At 43.4% G+C, this 16,819-nt stretch overlaps 1 pseudogene; it reads right to left on the bottom strand.

The window, feature by feature from the left end:
* The window catches only part of LOC130476285 (testis-expressed protein 47-like), a 28,804-nt pseudogene extending 11,985 nt beyond the window's left edge, over positions 1-16,819 (bottom strand).

The following is a 16,819-nucleotide window of genomic DNA, read 5'->3' as shown; positions in this document are numbered from 1 at the left end:
TGGTTCTCATCAGACTATGCTCACAGGCTCCATTGAGCACTGTTGCCATGAGTAACCCATGATGGTTCATTCACACATGTGTCACCAAGCTACTCAGTGCTGCTGACATTGACTAGCAGCAAGCAAAGTTGTGTAAGCCACTCCTCAGTTACCCAGGCCGGGACTCTCTTATGGTGCTTGCAACCCTGGCAGGAGCTAAGAGAATCCATTCCTTTCATTTAGTCCATAAAAACATTAGTTGTGTCAGGTTCACAAAGTTAAGTTGTAGAGTTGTCTTGTCAAACCAAATAGGTTAATCAGAATTAAGCAACCGCCCTCTGCTTTACACCCATGGCTCAGAGTGGTGAGCTGCAGTGCTGCAGTCAAAAGCTCTGCTCACGAGCTGAGTTCGATCCGGATGGAAGTCGGTTTCAGGTAGCCGGCTCAAGGTTGACTCAGCCTTCCATCCTCCTGAGGTTGGTAAAATGAATGCCCAGCTTGCTGGGGGTAAAGTGTAGATGATTGGGGAAAGCAATGGCAAACCATAGCCTTCATAGGAAATGTTGGGATGTGACATCACCCCATGGGTCAGTAATGACCCGGTGCTTGCACTGGGGACTACCTTTGCCTTTTACCTCTGCTTTATAGATTCACTTTCCCAACTATTTATAATTTAAATAGGATTCTTACAGTGACTACAGCCACCTACATCCCGTGTACAAATAGAGAAGTGTTGACAAGCAATGGGAATACATGGCTGCCTGCCTCCTCCTGTTTCCATGGCTGACTGGCATTTTCTCATCTGCCAGGAAGTTTGTGGGAAATGGAGGGAAAGACTGTTGGAAGTGAAGGACTTTGTGCTGTCTCTTAATCTCAGACTCCAGAGGGGGACAAGACTAGTGAGTCAGAGAGATAGAGGGGACAAGACACTGGGGCATCCTTTCTCTACTGCTCTGACCTATCCCTTTGATATGTAGATTGCTACTCTTAGGGAAACTTCCTTCCTTCCTGTTTCTTCCCCACCTCCTCACACACACTGGCACTCTTCTCCATCTTGCCACCATGAGGGAAGGGCGCATGTCCTGGATCTCCCTCCATCCTAGTTAGTTAGAATAGATAGGCAACTATACTTTACCCTATCCAGAAATTGGTTTCCTACAATAAATAAAGTATATTAGTTAAATAGATAAAAGGCTCCTAGCAATTTTGTTCCTGGCACACACAGAGGTTTGGATGGGCTTCTCTGTGCACAACAGCCTTTGTGCACTCTGCTAATTTAACAGGGATTTGGGCATAACAAAGCCCTCACAATCCAACAAAGACATCTAAGCAAAACTGATGAAAAGAAATTGAAGTCAGAAAGGCATGTAAATGCCATCGATGTCCTGCAAAAGAGTCCAAATATTTTTTGCTGCTCATGGACAGTGATCCAGCTATTTGGCCACCAGCGAGGCTGCAAAGCAAGTCAGATTTCGAGAGTTAACTGTTGCAGTTCTGTCAACTCTTGAGAGCCCTGTTTTCTCCAGGTAGGCCTGGATGTAAGGGGCAGCATCAGAAGCCCAGAGGATAAAGAGGTTATTGAAACTTTGCTGGATATGTAAGAAAATTATAGATAGGACAACTCTGCCCTGCTCTAGATAGAAGAAGAGTTGTTTTTTATATGCTGACTTTCTCGACCACTTAAGGCAGGATCAAACTGGCTTACAGAATCAAAGGCAGAATCAAACCTTCCCTTCCCCTCCCCACAATGGACCCCTTGTGAGGTAGGTGGGGCTGAGACAGTTGTGACTAGCCCAAGGTCACCAAGCTGGCTTCATGTATAGGAGTGGGGAAACAAATCCAGTTCACCAGATTAGCCTTCGCCGCTCATGTGGAGGAGTGGGGAATCGAACCCGGATTAGAGTCTATTGCTCTTAACCACTACACCATGCCGGCTCTCCAGCTAGGGTGATGCAAGCTGTGAGTTATTGTTTTAGGTTACAGCTCTGATCATAAATGGTGCTGATGAGCCATGGGAATTCTAATCGACGGCCCTGACTCTTGCAAGATGTACCCATAATATAAGTGAACTGAAAATGTGGCCTTGAATGTCAGCGCTATGCTTGAAGTGGGGAAGGGGGGTGGAAAGCGCACAATTCCAAGGCCTGCTCACCTCTGCTGCTGCTCTGTGTCCCTCAGATCTCTCAGGACAGAGTAAAGCATTTCACTGGATGACTGAAAGAAAATCAACAAATCCAGATGAAAAACAAACTGGCAATTTCAGAGGTAATAAAAAACAGAGGAGCTCAACAACAGAAGCATTCGGACCTTAGCATGGATTAAGATATTGTGCTGGACTATACAAATACATCATGGGCTGAGGGGGGGGGGACAACTGGAACTGTGTGGAGGGCCAGACACAGTGATCTGCGGCTGTTCTCTAGCTAGGGTTGCCAACCTCCAGGTACTGGTTAAATATAAGTTAGCCTGCTATAAAGTTAGTTTACAAACCACAGATAGCAGAAAAAGTTAAACAATAATTATTAAAGCAATAATACTCTGTTCAATTTTAGGCATATATATTATTCAATCCATAAATATACATTAACGTGCAAACAAATTCCAAACATATTACAGCATGTGTTGTTACAGTCACAAGCGTTATATGTAAATCTGAGAATCCTGTACAAATATATCGCTAACTTGCATAAGGAGACGTCGAGATGTAGTCACGTAGGCGTCAAACCACTTGAAGTGTAGGTGACAGAAAGTTTCTGTCGTTGTAGCTTGGAGTATAACTCATCAATCATCTGAGTGGCAATGGTAGAGCATATCAAGTAGAATACAGGGTGCCGGATGTATCCCTGTTTCCACCACTAGGCGGTCTTCATCAGCTGCCACTATATTAAAAAATCGCGATGCCATAAATTGATATTTCACGTAGTATTTCATACAGAACCTCACATAAACAATGTAGTCTTAAGGTCTTACACAGCATAATTTTGCTCAGTATCGCCGGGCAGGCAGGAACTGCAAAACTTAGTTGTTAATTTATCTAAACGCAGACTCACTCAGCAAGAAATTAAAGTATTACAATTAGGTTTAGGATATGTTCCCGCACCTCAATACTCCTCACTCCAGACCAGAATAGATATATTTAAACACACCCGTTTATTGAAACTGAAAGAATAATTTGGCGATGATAGAAATCCAACTACTCGAGAGAAATTCAAACCGAAATCCAAATATGTCCCAAATACAACTAACCACCTAATAACAACATTTAATGAGGTGGTTCTACGGGACATTGAAAGTATGGAAAACGTAAAATTTATCAACAGCATAATTTTACAACTCAAGATTGGGAAACTTTTAAAGCTTTATCTGAATATCAGGACATTGTAGTGAAGCCAGCCGACAAAGGCGGCTCTACCATAATTCTCAGTAAAGAGGACTATTTAAATGAGGCATTACGACAACTGAATGATAGGCAGTATTACCGTAAACTACCTAATAATCCCACAGAAGAAGTCCAACTAATTATTAGAACAGTAATTAATGATGCTTTATCTCTTGACTACATCACAGCAGAAACGGCTGAATATCTATACAATCAACATCCAAAAATGCCCATATTTTATATTCTCCCAAAGGAGCACAAGGGACAAATCCCCCCGCCCGGGAGACCAATAATTTCTGGGATAAATTCAGTACTGGATTCCATAGCAAAATATTTGGAGTCCTTTTTACACACATATGTCCTAAGAACTGATTCTTATATTAAGATACCGGCCATTTAATAACCACAATAGAAAGAATTAAGATCCCCAATCACTCTGTGCTAGGTACATTAGATGTCAATGCACTCTATACAAATGTACCCACAGACAGAGTAAGGCATGTTATTAAAGATCTACTTGACTCCCATCAGAATCTGCAACCACCTACAGAGTTCCTATTGGACTTATTGGACATTGTCACAGAACACAATTTTTTTATGTTTCAGGATGAATATTATATGCAGATAAAAGGAGTTGCAATGGGGAGTGCATGAACTCCTTCCATTGCCAATATTTATATGACTTATTTTGAATATAATTTCATAATGTCACCCATTAATCCTTTCAAACAGGCCATATTTCTTTACAAAAGATTTATTGATGACATCTTGGTGGCAATGCAAGATAGAGAGAATTTCACAGCCTTCAAGAATTGGATTAACATCCAAGATGACAATATTCACCTTACAGGTGAAGCTAATATGTCTCACATTCCATTTCTAGACACAATAGTGTACAAGAAATATGATGGCTCCTTAAATATTAAACCTTATAAAAAACCAATAGACAGGAATTCCCTACTATCCTTTCACCCCTTTCATTTAAAACGCAATCTCCCTTATGGACAATTTTTACGTTTAAAAAGGAATGCTACTGAATCTAGTGAGTATCATAAAGCAGCTAATAAATTACAAACGGATTTAAGATTAAGACAATATCCACAGAAAATAATACAAAAGGCTGCTCAAAGAGCATTCAACAAACCCCGGTCTGAATTATTACAAGACAGAACAATAAATCAGGATTCAAAACTTTCATGTGTATTACAATACACAGCAGCAACTCCCATGATTAGGAGGATTATCCTCAAACACTGGCACCTACTGCAAAACCTACCAGGATGCAACTTACCACCAAGGTTTGCTTATAAACGTACACGTTCAATACGGGATTTTTTGGTTAATAAATATGTAAATAAAACATCTCAGCAAGAAACCTCTCTTCCCGTAGGAAATTTTAGATGTGGCCATTGTTCCTATTGTAAATTTCTTTTACCAGTTCGAGAAGTAACCAATCCTGCAACAGGCTACTTGTTTAAGATCACATCATTTAATAACTGTAATTCTAAAAATTGTATATATGCCATTAAATGTTCTTGCCCTTCCTGGTATATTGGCAAAACCAGGAGACCTATAAAATATAGGGTTGGAGAACACTTATCAAGATTCAGAAATAGGGTGATGGAAGCACCCCTAACAGCACATTTTTAAGAAAAAAATCACACACAAAAATCTTTCCTTTTTTATTATTTGGAGATTTATTAAATATAACAATGATGTAACTGATATAGATTTACTATTGAGACAGCAGGAAACAAAATACATACACCTCTTTGGATCTTTACATCCACATGGATTGAATACCTCAATTGATTTACATAGCTATTTGTAATAGGGACTGTACCTTTAAGACCATATACACACAGATGCATGCAATCAGCAGAGCGGTTTTAACTCAACCAAGTTACTGGTTGTTTAGTAAGGACACTTGATCCCATCCAACGAAGGAGCGAGTTACTATACAGCCCGAGTGTGAGTAATTTTGCATTATATATAATGATACTTTATATGTTTGGAGCAAAAAGAATTCTTTTCCATTTGGCAATACTGATGTAATACTGAGCAAAATTATGCTGTGCAAGACCTTAAGACTACATTGTTTATGTCAAGTTCTGCATGTAATACTACGTGAAATATCAATTTATGGCATTGTGATTTTTTAATATAGTGGCAGCTGATGAAGACCGCCTAGTGGTGGAAACATCCGGCACCCTGTATTCTACTTGATATGCTCTACCATTGCCACTCAGATGATTGATGAGTTATTATGCTCCAAGCTACAATGACAGAAACTCTCTGTCACCTACACTCCAAGTGGTTTAACGCCTACGTGACTACATCTCGACGTCGCCTTTATGCAAGTTAGCGATATATTTGCACAGAACTCTCAGATTTACATATAACGGTTGTGACGGTAACAACACAAACTATAATATGTTTGGAATTTGTTTGCACATTAATGCATATTTATGGATTGAATAATATATATGCCTAAAATTGAACAGAGTATTATTGCTTTAATAATTATTGTTTAACTTTTTCTGCTATCTGTGGTTTGCAAACCTCCAGGTACTAGCTGGAGACCTCCTGCGATTACAACTGATCTCCAACTGACAGAGATCAGTTCACCAGGAGAAAATGGCCGCTTTGACAAGTGGCCTCTTTGGCGCGGAAGTCCCTCCCCTCCCCTCCCCAAACCCCGCCTTCCTCAGGCTCCGCCCCAAAAACCTCCCACCGGTGGCGAAGAGGGACCTGGCAGCCCTATCTCTAGCCCAATCAACTGAACATTTGTGAAACAGAGGCAGAGGAATGTGTCAAGGGGCTGTTAGCGTCTCACTGGACAGAAATTCACCTCAGGCGGGTTTCCTCAAAGGACTCTGTGGCCGTCATTCTTCATTCAGCATAAGCCACTTGGCTACACATGATGGGGGAGAGTCAGGAAAGAGCCATGCAGAAGCACCCCTCCTCTCATACCTGGAGTGCAGGCTTTTCAGTTAGGGGTGGAAGGACCGGAATTAGGGTTGTCAGTGCCAACTAGGCTGGAGGGGGGAAAAAATCCTCTGTCCCTTTAATACAGACTTAATGTGTGGAAATGGGTAGCTGAAGCTTTTCATGGCATGGAGATAAATAACATCATCTGGTATTTGCAGCAGATGAAACTGATATTAGAGGGACCCGGTTAAAAGTGGGCAACCCTGAGCAGAACGTGAAAAAGAAGATTCTCAGATTTGTCAGCGAAGCTTTCATGCCCATTTCATTTCAGAACTGTTGATCTACAATTGGACTGAAACGCTCACTATAGCGCAGGCATCCAAGGCCGTTTATTACCATGGTTACCGACAGAAAGAGGCTGACTTTGCCACAGCCGAGAATGTATGATAACATGCAAGCTGCAAATTGTGGGGAAGAGACTGCCTTGCCCATGGGGAGCCATAGAACTCTGAAACCAAAAAATGGGGCATATACTGAAAAAGGAGTCCTAAAATGCTTGAAGTGTTTCGCTAATGGAATCCATTGTTATCTGAAAAACCATAAAAGAAATGTTCTCGCCCTGCTTCAAAACCAGACAGGGCAGTAACGTTTACCAATTGGGATAAAGTCTGCGTGTGAAAAGGATCTTAGTCGAGAAAGGAGTTGCTACTGCCAACTCTGTAGATTCACACATTCACTTTCCCACTTGGATTTACATGTTGAATGCATTTAGCTGCACTTGATACTCTTTCCCCTATAATAAATGTTTGTATTAATTGACACCCAGTGGCGAAAAGGCAAATACTTTTCTTTGGAAGTCTAGGCACACTCCAGAAGAACTTGTGATTTCCTGAGATGGATGCCTGGCTGAGGACTTACACTCTTGCTTTGCTGCTAGTACGCCCCCCCCCCCAATATTACCTCCACCCCCAGCTTACTTCGTGAACAGCTATCATGGCCCTTTCCCAGATAAGCCATGGGCACGCAGCCATGGCCGAATGTTGGGAAGAAAATGGTAGGTAAGTCCACCGGGATGCGGGCTTTGTTTTAGGAGTAAGAGATTAAGCTCAGGAGGCTTTTAAAATGTAGAGGGTGGAATGGGATCAAGGATTTGAGAAACAGGTCTTACAACTGCAAAGTAAGTGGAGTTGCCAACTGATAAGAAAACCATAGTCTGGCCAAGGGTTTGGGTTGTGTGTTTTTTCTTCTAAATTTTGGACCAGTTACCTGAAAAGCAACAGGGAAAGGACATTTTTCTCTCTCCTCAGTTGTAGTTTTAGGCCCTCTCCAGCTTTTGCTCTAGACTCCACCCCCCAACTTGACTACAAACCTCTGGGCTGTACCCCCCTGTATTCCCCAAGCTTGCACTGGGCTCTACCTATAGGCCTTGCCCAGTTATCAGATGTTAGGGTTGCCAGCTCTGGGTTGGGAAATTCCTGGAGATTTGGGGAGGGATAGAGTCTGAGGAGGGGAGAGGAGGGACTTCAGCGGGGTATAATGCCATAGGGTCCACCTTCCAAAGCAGCCAGTTTCTCTAGGGGAACTGATCTCTGTGGCCTGGCAATCAGTTGAAATCCTTGATCGCCCAGCCACCACCTGGAGGATGGCAACCCTACCTAGGTGTTTATTTCAGGAGTTGGCACCTGAGGTGATGCTGTCAGGGAGATGAAAAAGGAGGGAAGGAAGTTGTTATTCTTGGGTCAATATTGTTGAGTTTGAGGACTAGCTGATATGCCCTGCCTTTTGGGGGTAGCGGCAAAGTTAAAGCAAACTCCTGAAGGCCATCAGCATAGGGATAGCCAACTTCAGAACCACTCATCAACCTCAGCAGCCTCCCAAGCGATCTCTCAGGTAGCAGCAGTCTTGTGCTCTTTACCATCCTCAGACAGCTCACCTCCAATACGTGGACAATGTGTGCAGGATAGATCAGCAGCAGGCCTGTGACCCCCTCTTCCTGATAGTAGTAGCGCTGTAGACTCACAAACAGCTGTTCCCAGTGTTCTGTGGAGAAACGAGGCAGGCATAAATTTATCCTGAGGGAACACACCAACCACCACACTGTGGTTCTGCTTGGGGACAAGGGGATGGATCCTACTCTTATGCTACCACTTCACTGAGCAAAGTTGAGGCCTTCCTCCAGCCTAAGGAGCATCCCTCTAACGTGTGAATCTTCTTTTGGTGGTAGGGTTGCCAACCTCCAGGTAGTAGCTGGAGATCTCCTGCTATTACAGCTGATCTCGAGCCGATAGAGATCCGTTCCCCTGGAGAAAATGGCCGCTTTGGCAATTGGACTCTATGGCACTGAAGTCCCTCCCCTCCACAAACCCCGCCCTCCTCAGGCTCTGCCACAAAAACATCCCGCCGGTGGTGAAGAGGGACCTGGCAGCCCTATTTGGTGGAGGAGCCATTTAAGAGGGAAAAAGGCTTTGAACTTTGCTCAGCAGAATAGTAGGATGGGGCAGCATCCTCCCCACTACAGCATCACTGGCTCCTTTGCCCTCATACCCATTTAAAACAACAACAACAGCTGATTACTGCAGGCTCGAGTGGAAGGAAGCCAAAGCAACAAGAGAAGCAGCACAATGGAGGGTATAACTCTGGGAAAATGATCACTAACTTAAGAACACAAAAATAGCCCTTTTAGCCTATCCTGCCCAGTATCCATAAAAAGCCAGATAGATGTATTAGAAGGCCTGCAAGCTGGCCATGGAAGCTAAGGCCTTATAGAATCATAGAGTTGGAAGGGGCCATACAGGCCATCTAGCCCAACCCCCTTCTCAATGCAGGAGCAGATTAGAGCATCCCTGACAAGTGTTTATCCAGCCTCTGCTTGAAGACTGGCAGAGAGGGGGAGCTCACTACCTCCCTAGGTAGCCCATTCCACTGTTGAACAACTCTTACTGTGATGTTGCCCCTCCCAGCACGGTTATTCACAAAGTTACTACCTCTGAAAACGGAGGTTCTACTAGGGGCCAAACTAGACGAGGTGGCATCGTCATTGAGTTCCCAGCAGGGAGCTCCTTATAACAGCACTACAGGGGCCTCGTTCTGGTCAGGACCACAGTGGCGTGGGGGGAGGGGCAGATAATGTCCTCCTGGCACCATTTCAGGTTGGAAAATCATCAGAGGGGGAAGGCAGAAGCCTCTCTCTCTCTCTCCCCCCATGTTGTGGAAGTCCCAACCAGAACTGGACCTCTGTAGCACTGTTAAAAGAAGTTCACCAGTGGGAACTCTACAAACTTGGCAGAGCCTTGGGGATGAACTTGGGGATACCATCTTGTTTGGGCCCTAGTCATCATTGCTATTAGCAATTGATAGACTTATTTTTCCTGGTTAATCTAATCTTTTAATGCCTTTTGGGGTAGTGGCCATCAGTACATCTTGTGGTGGTGAGTTTCACAAGATGGTCAACTGCTGGGACACCCAAACCTATGTTTGTATCAGTCACTGGCACAGTTGGCCAAATGGTACAGTGTAGGCCCAGTAAGCTTTAATTAGTTTGACCTTCTTCTAGAAAAGTTCCTCTTGATGGAGCCGAAAGTAGGATTTTTTTCACTTACCAGCTAAATCCCTTTTATCTGCCAGGTGTGGGGAGATCTTCGCCAGGAAAATCAGCCTGTGGAGAAGAGATTTCTAAAGAAAAAGAGGAAGCATCCAGTTATTACTGTCCCCTGCAGCTTCTTATCAAATAAGGCACTGTTATTAGTCTACAGTTTTCCATACAGGAGAAAGTGAATGTAGAGTGGCATAAAATGTTATGATTTATTGGGTTGGATCCCAACTGAATTTCCTATCGGCAGAATGGAACTTTCCTGCTTTCCCCCTCCCACCGTAGCCCACTGACCTCCACCAAATGCTGTTCCTAGGGGACCCAGAGGAATAACGTGTGGAGAGGTCTGAGAAGGAAGGAGGGATCAGTAGATTGCTATTTATTTTATTTATTATTTAAATTTCTAGCTCGCCCTCCCCAGCCAAGACCAGGCTCTGGATCCAGCTCATTGGGTATGATTATAAAAAATAATGCATATGCTGGTATTAAAATTGGTATGTCCGTGCTGGTGAAACCGTTTTTCTGCTCCGGTACCAGCAGTTCTTTCTTTGTTCCTGCCATGTTTTCTTGCCAGATCAGAATTAAAATAGCCAGCAGATTGCGTCTTCTTCTTTGATATGTAACTTGCTCTGAACAAAGGTTCCCATGACAAGTTGCTTTCTACGTCTTTTTTCTACCTTCTGATATCAATGGCCCATTCTTCTGTGTTAACTTCCTGAGTTTCTGCCAGGTACTTCCTTCTGAAGCAATTCTGTATTGTTGCATAAACTTCCTTATCCGATTGTTTCTCAGCCATGCAGAGTACTTCATTAAACACAGATTAGATTTAGGTATGCTACCATATTTATCTAGATGTCAGAGGTCACGGGCTGTGAGACTCCTTTTCCCTCGGTTGTATGATTTTATTCCAACACAAAAAGTCTGTCGAGCTGTGATCAGAATCGGCTTGGCTGGGAGAAGAGCATTTCAAGCACCTGAAAAGAGCAAGAGTCCAGTAGCACCTTAAATACTAACAAAACGTCTGACAGGGTTATGAGCTTTCATGAGCCACAGCTCATACCCTGCCAGAAATTTTGTTTGTCTTTAAGGGGCTACTGGACTCTTGCTCTTTTCTACTGCTCCAGACTAACACGGCTACCCAATGTGATCAAGCACCTGAGTAAGGCATAGGAAGGACAGCAGGGTTAGCTCCCCTCATCTACATGCTCCAGTTTTATTTTAAAATAGATGCCAACTGTCCACTGCTTGGGGAGCCAAGGAAAGGTAGACAATGCCCCAAACAAATTCATGCTTCTCTAGACCAGATCTTCAAGCCAGAATTTCAATTACTTATAAAATTGGGACAGCTTCTCCTATGTGCCTGAAATATGGGAAGATGCCTGGGCGTAATCCCCTAATAATTTCCTCCTACTAGATGGTTGCTAGAGAGAAGGTTACAGATGGGCATTTGTTTTCATTTGGAACCAATAAACCCCTAATATGATACAATATTCTAAATAAGTGATAGTGTCCAAACGGATGTAATAACACTTTTTGAAAAGAATTAACCAAATTCAGACCCTGCCAGAATCAAATGCTTCTATGCCTGTTATCACTGGTTCTTGATGTGTGTGGTGTGTGCAGGAAATATGGTTACTTTGAAGAACTGGAGGATGTGAGCTTGAGTGTGCTGATCAGCCCTCTGGGTTCCTAATTCTAAACACATGACCCACCATGCCTGTGCATGTTTAGGTAAAGGTAAAGGTCCCCTGTGCAAGCACCGGGTCATTCCTGACCCATGGGGTGACACCACATCCCGACGTTTCCTAGGCAGACTTTGTTTTACGGGGTGGTTTGCCAGTGCCTTCCCCAGTCATCTTCCCTTTACCCCCAGCAAGCTGGTTACTCATTTTACCGACCTCGGAAGGATGGAAGGCTGCGTCAACCTTGAGCCGGCTACCTGAAACCGACTTCCTTTGGGATCGATCTCAGGTCGTGAGCAGAGCTTTTGACTGCAGAACTGCAGCTTACCACTCTGCACCATGGGGCTCCTGTCCATGTTTACTCAGAAATAAATCCCACTGAAAACAGTAGGGATTACTTCCCAGTGGGTGACAAAGGACTGAAACTAACAGCCCCATCCTTGTCATAGAGACAGTGCAATCCAATGCAGAGTTGCTCTAATTTAAGCCTATTGAAATCAGGGGGTTTAGGCCAGAGTGACTTGGCACAGGATTGTACTGGCAGACACACAAAACCCTACTAATGTTAACAGGCTTCAGTACACCTAAATCTGTATTAGGATCAGGTCGTAAATCTCTGGGAAACTGATTAAAGTTTTGCCACTTGTGTCTCAGCATAATAGCTTTAGAGTGGGTGGAATAACCAGTTAGCTCTGCAATTGTCAAGTTTATTTTCAGACTATCGATTTTTTAGGTTTCTCAGGCTTCCTTGAAAAAAAGAGACAGAGTTGTTCTCTCTGCATGATTAACAATCATACCTGAGCCGCATGACACCTGGGGCTTTCTGTGTTACTGTAAAATATTTCTGTGTTATTATAAAATGTGTGTTATGCGGAGAAGGGAAGAGTAGCTAGATGCTAAGCAGGTTTATTGGGAAGTAATCCCTTCTAAGATGTTTTCCTTACGGGAACAAGCTTGTGTGGTTTCCCTATTGTTCTTCTGATACAGGAGCAATGGGGCTTCCACATGGCAGATATTCCTGTGTTTTTCCTGCCCCAGTCCCCCACTGTGGCCTTTTCCCCCTGTGCCACATGGGGCTTTCTGCTTTTTAAAAAAATTGACATTTTGTAAAACACTATTAGGGCATCCATCCTCCAGGTGGTGGCTGGAGATCTCCCGCTGTTACAACTGATCTCCAGGTGACAGAGATCAGTTCACCTGGAGAAAAATGTCCACTTTGGCCATTGGACTCTATGGCATTGAAGTCCTTCCCCTCTCCAAACCCTGCCCTCCTCAGGCGCCATCCTCAAAATCTCCAGGTATTGCCAGGGTTGCCAACCTCCAGGTACTGAAGGAAAAATCAGACACCTCTGTACAATTACCAAAAGATGAGAAATTCAGTACAGGAATCCAGCCATAAATGATGCCAAATATATTCTGGCTAAACCTTTACAGTATGTGGTAATGTAACCACCAACACCATATATTGCCAACAAACAAGTGTATTTTTTCTTATTTACAGGATATTTCAACAGGTAAGTTCACAATTAATTCCTTTAACAAGTAAGTATTGAAGCAAAGTTCACTTAAAAATGTCCTTTTAAGGTGTATTTCTTTCTTTGCAGCACAGCAAAGCTGCTGTGCTGCAAAGAAAGAAATACACCTTAAAAGGACATTTTTAAGTGAACTTTGCTTCAATACTTACTTGTTAAAGGAATTAATTGTGAACTTACCTGTTGAAATATCCTGTAAATAAGAAAAAATACACTTGTTTGTTGGCAATATATGGTGTTGGTGGTTACATTACCACATACTGTAAAGGTTTAGCCAGAATATATTTGGCATCATTAATGCTGGATTCCTGTACTGAACCTCCAGGTACTAGCTGGAGATCTCCTGCCATTACCACCGATCACCAGCCGATAGAGATCTGTTCCCCTGGAGAAAATGGCCGCTTTGGGAATTGGACTCTATGGCATTGAAGTCCCTCCCCAAACCCTGCCCTCCTCAGGCTCTGCCCCAGAAACCTTCCGCTGGTGATGAAGAGAGACCTGGCAACCCAAGGTATTTCCCAACCCAGAGCTGGCAGCCCTAGTCATTATACCATTCTTTTAATTCACAGCTTTCGTTAAAAAAATAAGCAAGTCTGTAGCCCCTTTTGTTGCAGAAATAATTGGGGGTTGCCAACTCCTGCTTAGGAAACTCCTGGAGATTTGGGTGTGGTGCCTGGGGAGGACACAGTTTGGAGAGGGGAGAGAACTCAAGAAGGGTGTAGTATTATTCTGAGACTTCTGTTTCTCCTGGAATCTATGGGATTCCATACAGACCACCCTTGGAAACAGCAATTTCCTTCTGGGAAACTGATCTCTGTGATTTGGAGATCAGTTGTGATTCCAGGAAAACCCCAGGCCCCATCCTGATATTGGAAGCCTAGAATTAATATGAGGGAAAGCCATATCTTTGCAACAAAAGAGGCTGAAAACTTACTGCACAAAAATGAAAGCTGGAAATTAAGAGGACCTGTTAGGTACCCTTATAATGCTTAAACAATATGTCAATTGTGTTAAATTGTGGAACTCCCTGACCCAGGATGTGGTGATGGCTGCCAACTTGGAAGGCTTTAAGAGGAGAGTGGACATGTTCATGGAGGAGAGGGCTATCCATGGCTACTAGTCATAATGGATACTAGTCATGATGCATGCCCATTCTCTTTGGGATCAGAGGAGCATGCTTTATTGTATTGTATGCCAATAAAGGTCTTGAATTGAATTGAATTGAGGAGCATGTTTATTATATTAAGTAATCATGCAGCAGATTGCAGACTTAAAATTGCTCCTTTCGCATATCATTGCTGGTTTGAAGTATCAGTGTATATTTACCTAGCAGGTTTTACATGATAGTAAACCGGCAGCAGCTGTTCTTTTCAATTTGAAGGTGTCTTTGTGAAAGCTGATGAGTCTAATCTTTCTTTGGTTGCTCAAAAGATGCACCAGCCCTGCACCTAGAGTTGTGAGCACCCCCTAGGGAAATACCTGGCGATTTGGGGGAGTGCAGCCTGAGGAGGGCAGGGTTTAGGGAGGGGAGGGACTTCAATGAGGTATAATGCCATGGAGTCTATCTTCCAAAGTGGCCATTTTTTCCAGGAAAACTCTTCTATGTCACCTGGAGATCAGTTGTAGTCCCAGGAGATCTTCAGCCACCACCTGGAGGTTGGCAACCCTACCTTCACCAGTGGAGGCACAGTTGCCCCTTTGCTTTGGGCAGCTGGCTCTGTGACACATGTGAACAGTTTGGAATGGAACTACTGGCTCCTTTGATTGGAAGGTACTCTAGCCGCCCAGCAGGCTAATTGTCAAAACAGCCTCAGTGCTCGGCCAGAGCCAATTTTACATTTGCATACATTTAAATTAAATCAGTGTGCACTTTAGCAGGGAGTGGTTTTGTTCTTAGCAAGACCAAAAATGCTACAGATCAGTCTGTCTGAAGTTGTCTTGGAGACACACCTTCCAATATTTGAAAACAGATAAAGGTGCATAACAGCACTTGTTTGAAATGCCCAGTTCAGACATAACATGAAATCCTGCTTTCATTAAATTAAGTCTGCTTGGTATGGTTGTCTGAAGATATGTCACTGACCAATTATAGTTAGTTAAGAGTCCTTCACCCAGGATCTGAAAACATGGTAAGACATTGATTTATTAACCACAGTTAGCCATAACTATGGTTTCATGTGGTCTACAAACATGGACATCTGGGTGTCAGCATGGCTTGTGCTACAGCTTTACCATCATTCACTATGCAGCTACAAAATGAGGAAGAAGAGATGGTTTTATACCCCACTTTTCTCTACTTTTAAGGAGTCTCAAAGCGGCTTACAATTGCCTTCCCTTCCTCTCCCCACAACAGATACCTGGTGAGGTAGGTAGGGCTGAGAGTTCTGAGAGAACTGTGACTGTCCTAAGGTCGCCCAGCAGGCTGCATGTGGAGGGGTGAGGAATCAAACCCAGTTCTCCAGATAAGAGTCCACCGCTCTTAACCACTATGCCACTCTGGCTGAAGGTGATGAAACCAGCATTTATGGAGGCAGACCAGGATTAGTGTGCCTGGAAGCCAAATTCTGGTTTCACAAACTGTTTTTTGTGTCCCAAACAATATGCTTAATGGGGTAATGAGCAAATTAGTTCCATGAATGAGCTGACAAACCTCAAATAATGTGTGGGCTGGCACCCCATGACTGAAATTTGGATTGTATTACCTGTAAAAAAAAGTAGACATTACAACTTTTGTATATTTTTCAGTGCTACACTACAGTTCCACCTACTACAATTTCCTGAATGTCTTTGGCTCGTATGCTAAGATACACACGTACAAATAAACAGGCTGGGCTTAGGTACATCCTAGCATCTAGTATGCCAGCTGAGAAAAGAGGTAGTGCACTTATCAGTAAGTTAAATCCTGTTTACATGTTACAGGGGCAAATTGTTTCTCCAAAAGAAGAATTGTAGAACAACCAATGACAACTGGGCAGGTCTCGTTTTCATTAGAATACAAACAGCTGTTATGTATATGTGAGCCATTTTATAATAATATAACCCTGTAAACATAAATCCCAATTGCCTAGTTTTCTTACAAGAACTGTGCTCTCTGAGCCACATGAAACACACTTATGGCCAAAGGGTGTGTAACAGTGGCCAAGGCTGACACACACATACCTGCTAATGGCATCCAAAATAAATGTATGTGCCTAACCCATTTTTACACACATCGTTGCTGCTGTGTACAGCATTCATTCATCCAAGCCTTGCCATCTCTCTTAGAGAGACAGTGTGGTGTAGTGGTTAAGAGTGGTGGACTCTAATCTGAAGAACCAGGTTGGATTCCTCTACATGAAGCCTGCTGGGTGACCTCAGGCCAGTCGCAGTTTCCCCAGAACTCTCTCAGCCCCACCTGACTCACAAAGTGCCTGTTGTGGGGAGGAGAAGGGAAGGAGATTGTAAGCTGCTTTGAGACTCCTAAAATGTAGAGAAAAGTGGGGTATAAAAACCACCTCTTCTTCTTTCTCTCCCCAGCCAAAGTGGAAAATTAAGCAGAGGCACATACATGAACTGTCTCTCCTGAGATACTCACCGGTTCCTTTGTGCCGCTGGGCACCCTCTCATGGAGGAGTTGACTGAGTAAGCTAGTCCTCTCCTCAGATGGAGAGGTTTCTGTTGTCTCCCAAACCTCCATGTCTTGCTCGTAATTTCTCCTTGCCGAGGTGCTGACATTAAACCCCAACAT

Source organism: Euleptes europaea, chromosome 1 (assembly GCF_029931775.1).
Source record: "Euleptes europaea isolate rEulEur1 chromosome 1, rEulEur1.hap1, whole genome shotgun sequence".
In the NCBI taxonomy this organism is placed as follows: domain Eukaryota; kingdom Metazoa; phylum Chordata; class Lepidosauria; order Squamata; family Sphaerodactylidae; genus Euleptes; species Euleptes europaea.
Note: the sequence above shows the minus strand (reverse complement) of the source record. Positions and strands in the feature narration are given on the sequence as shown.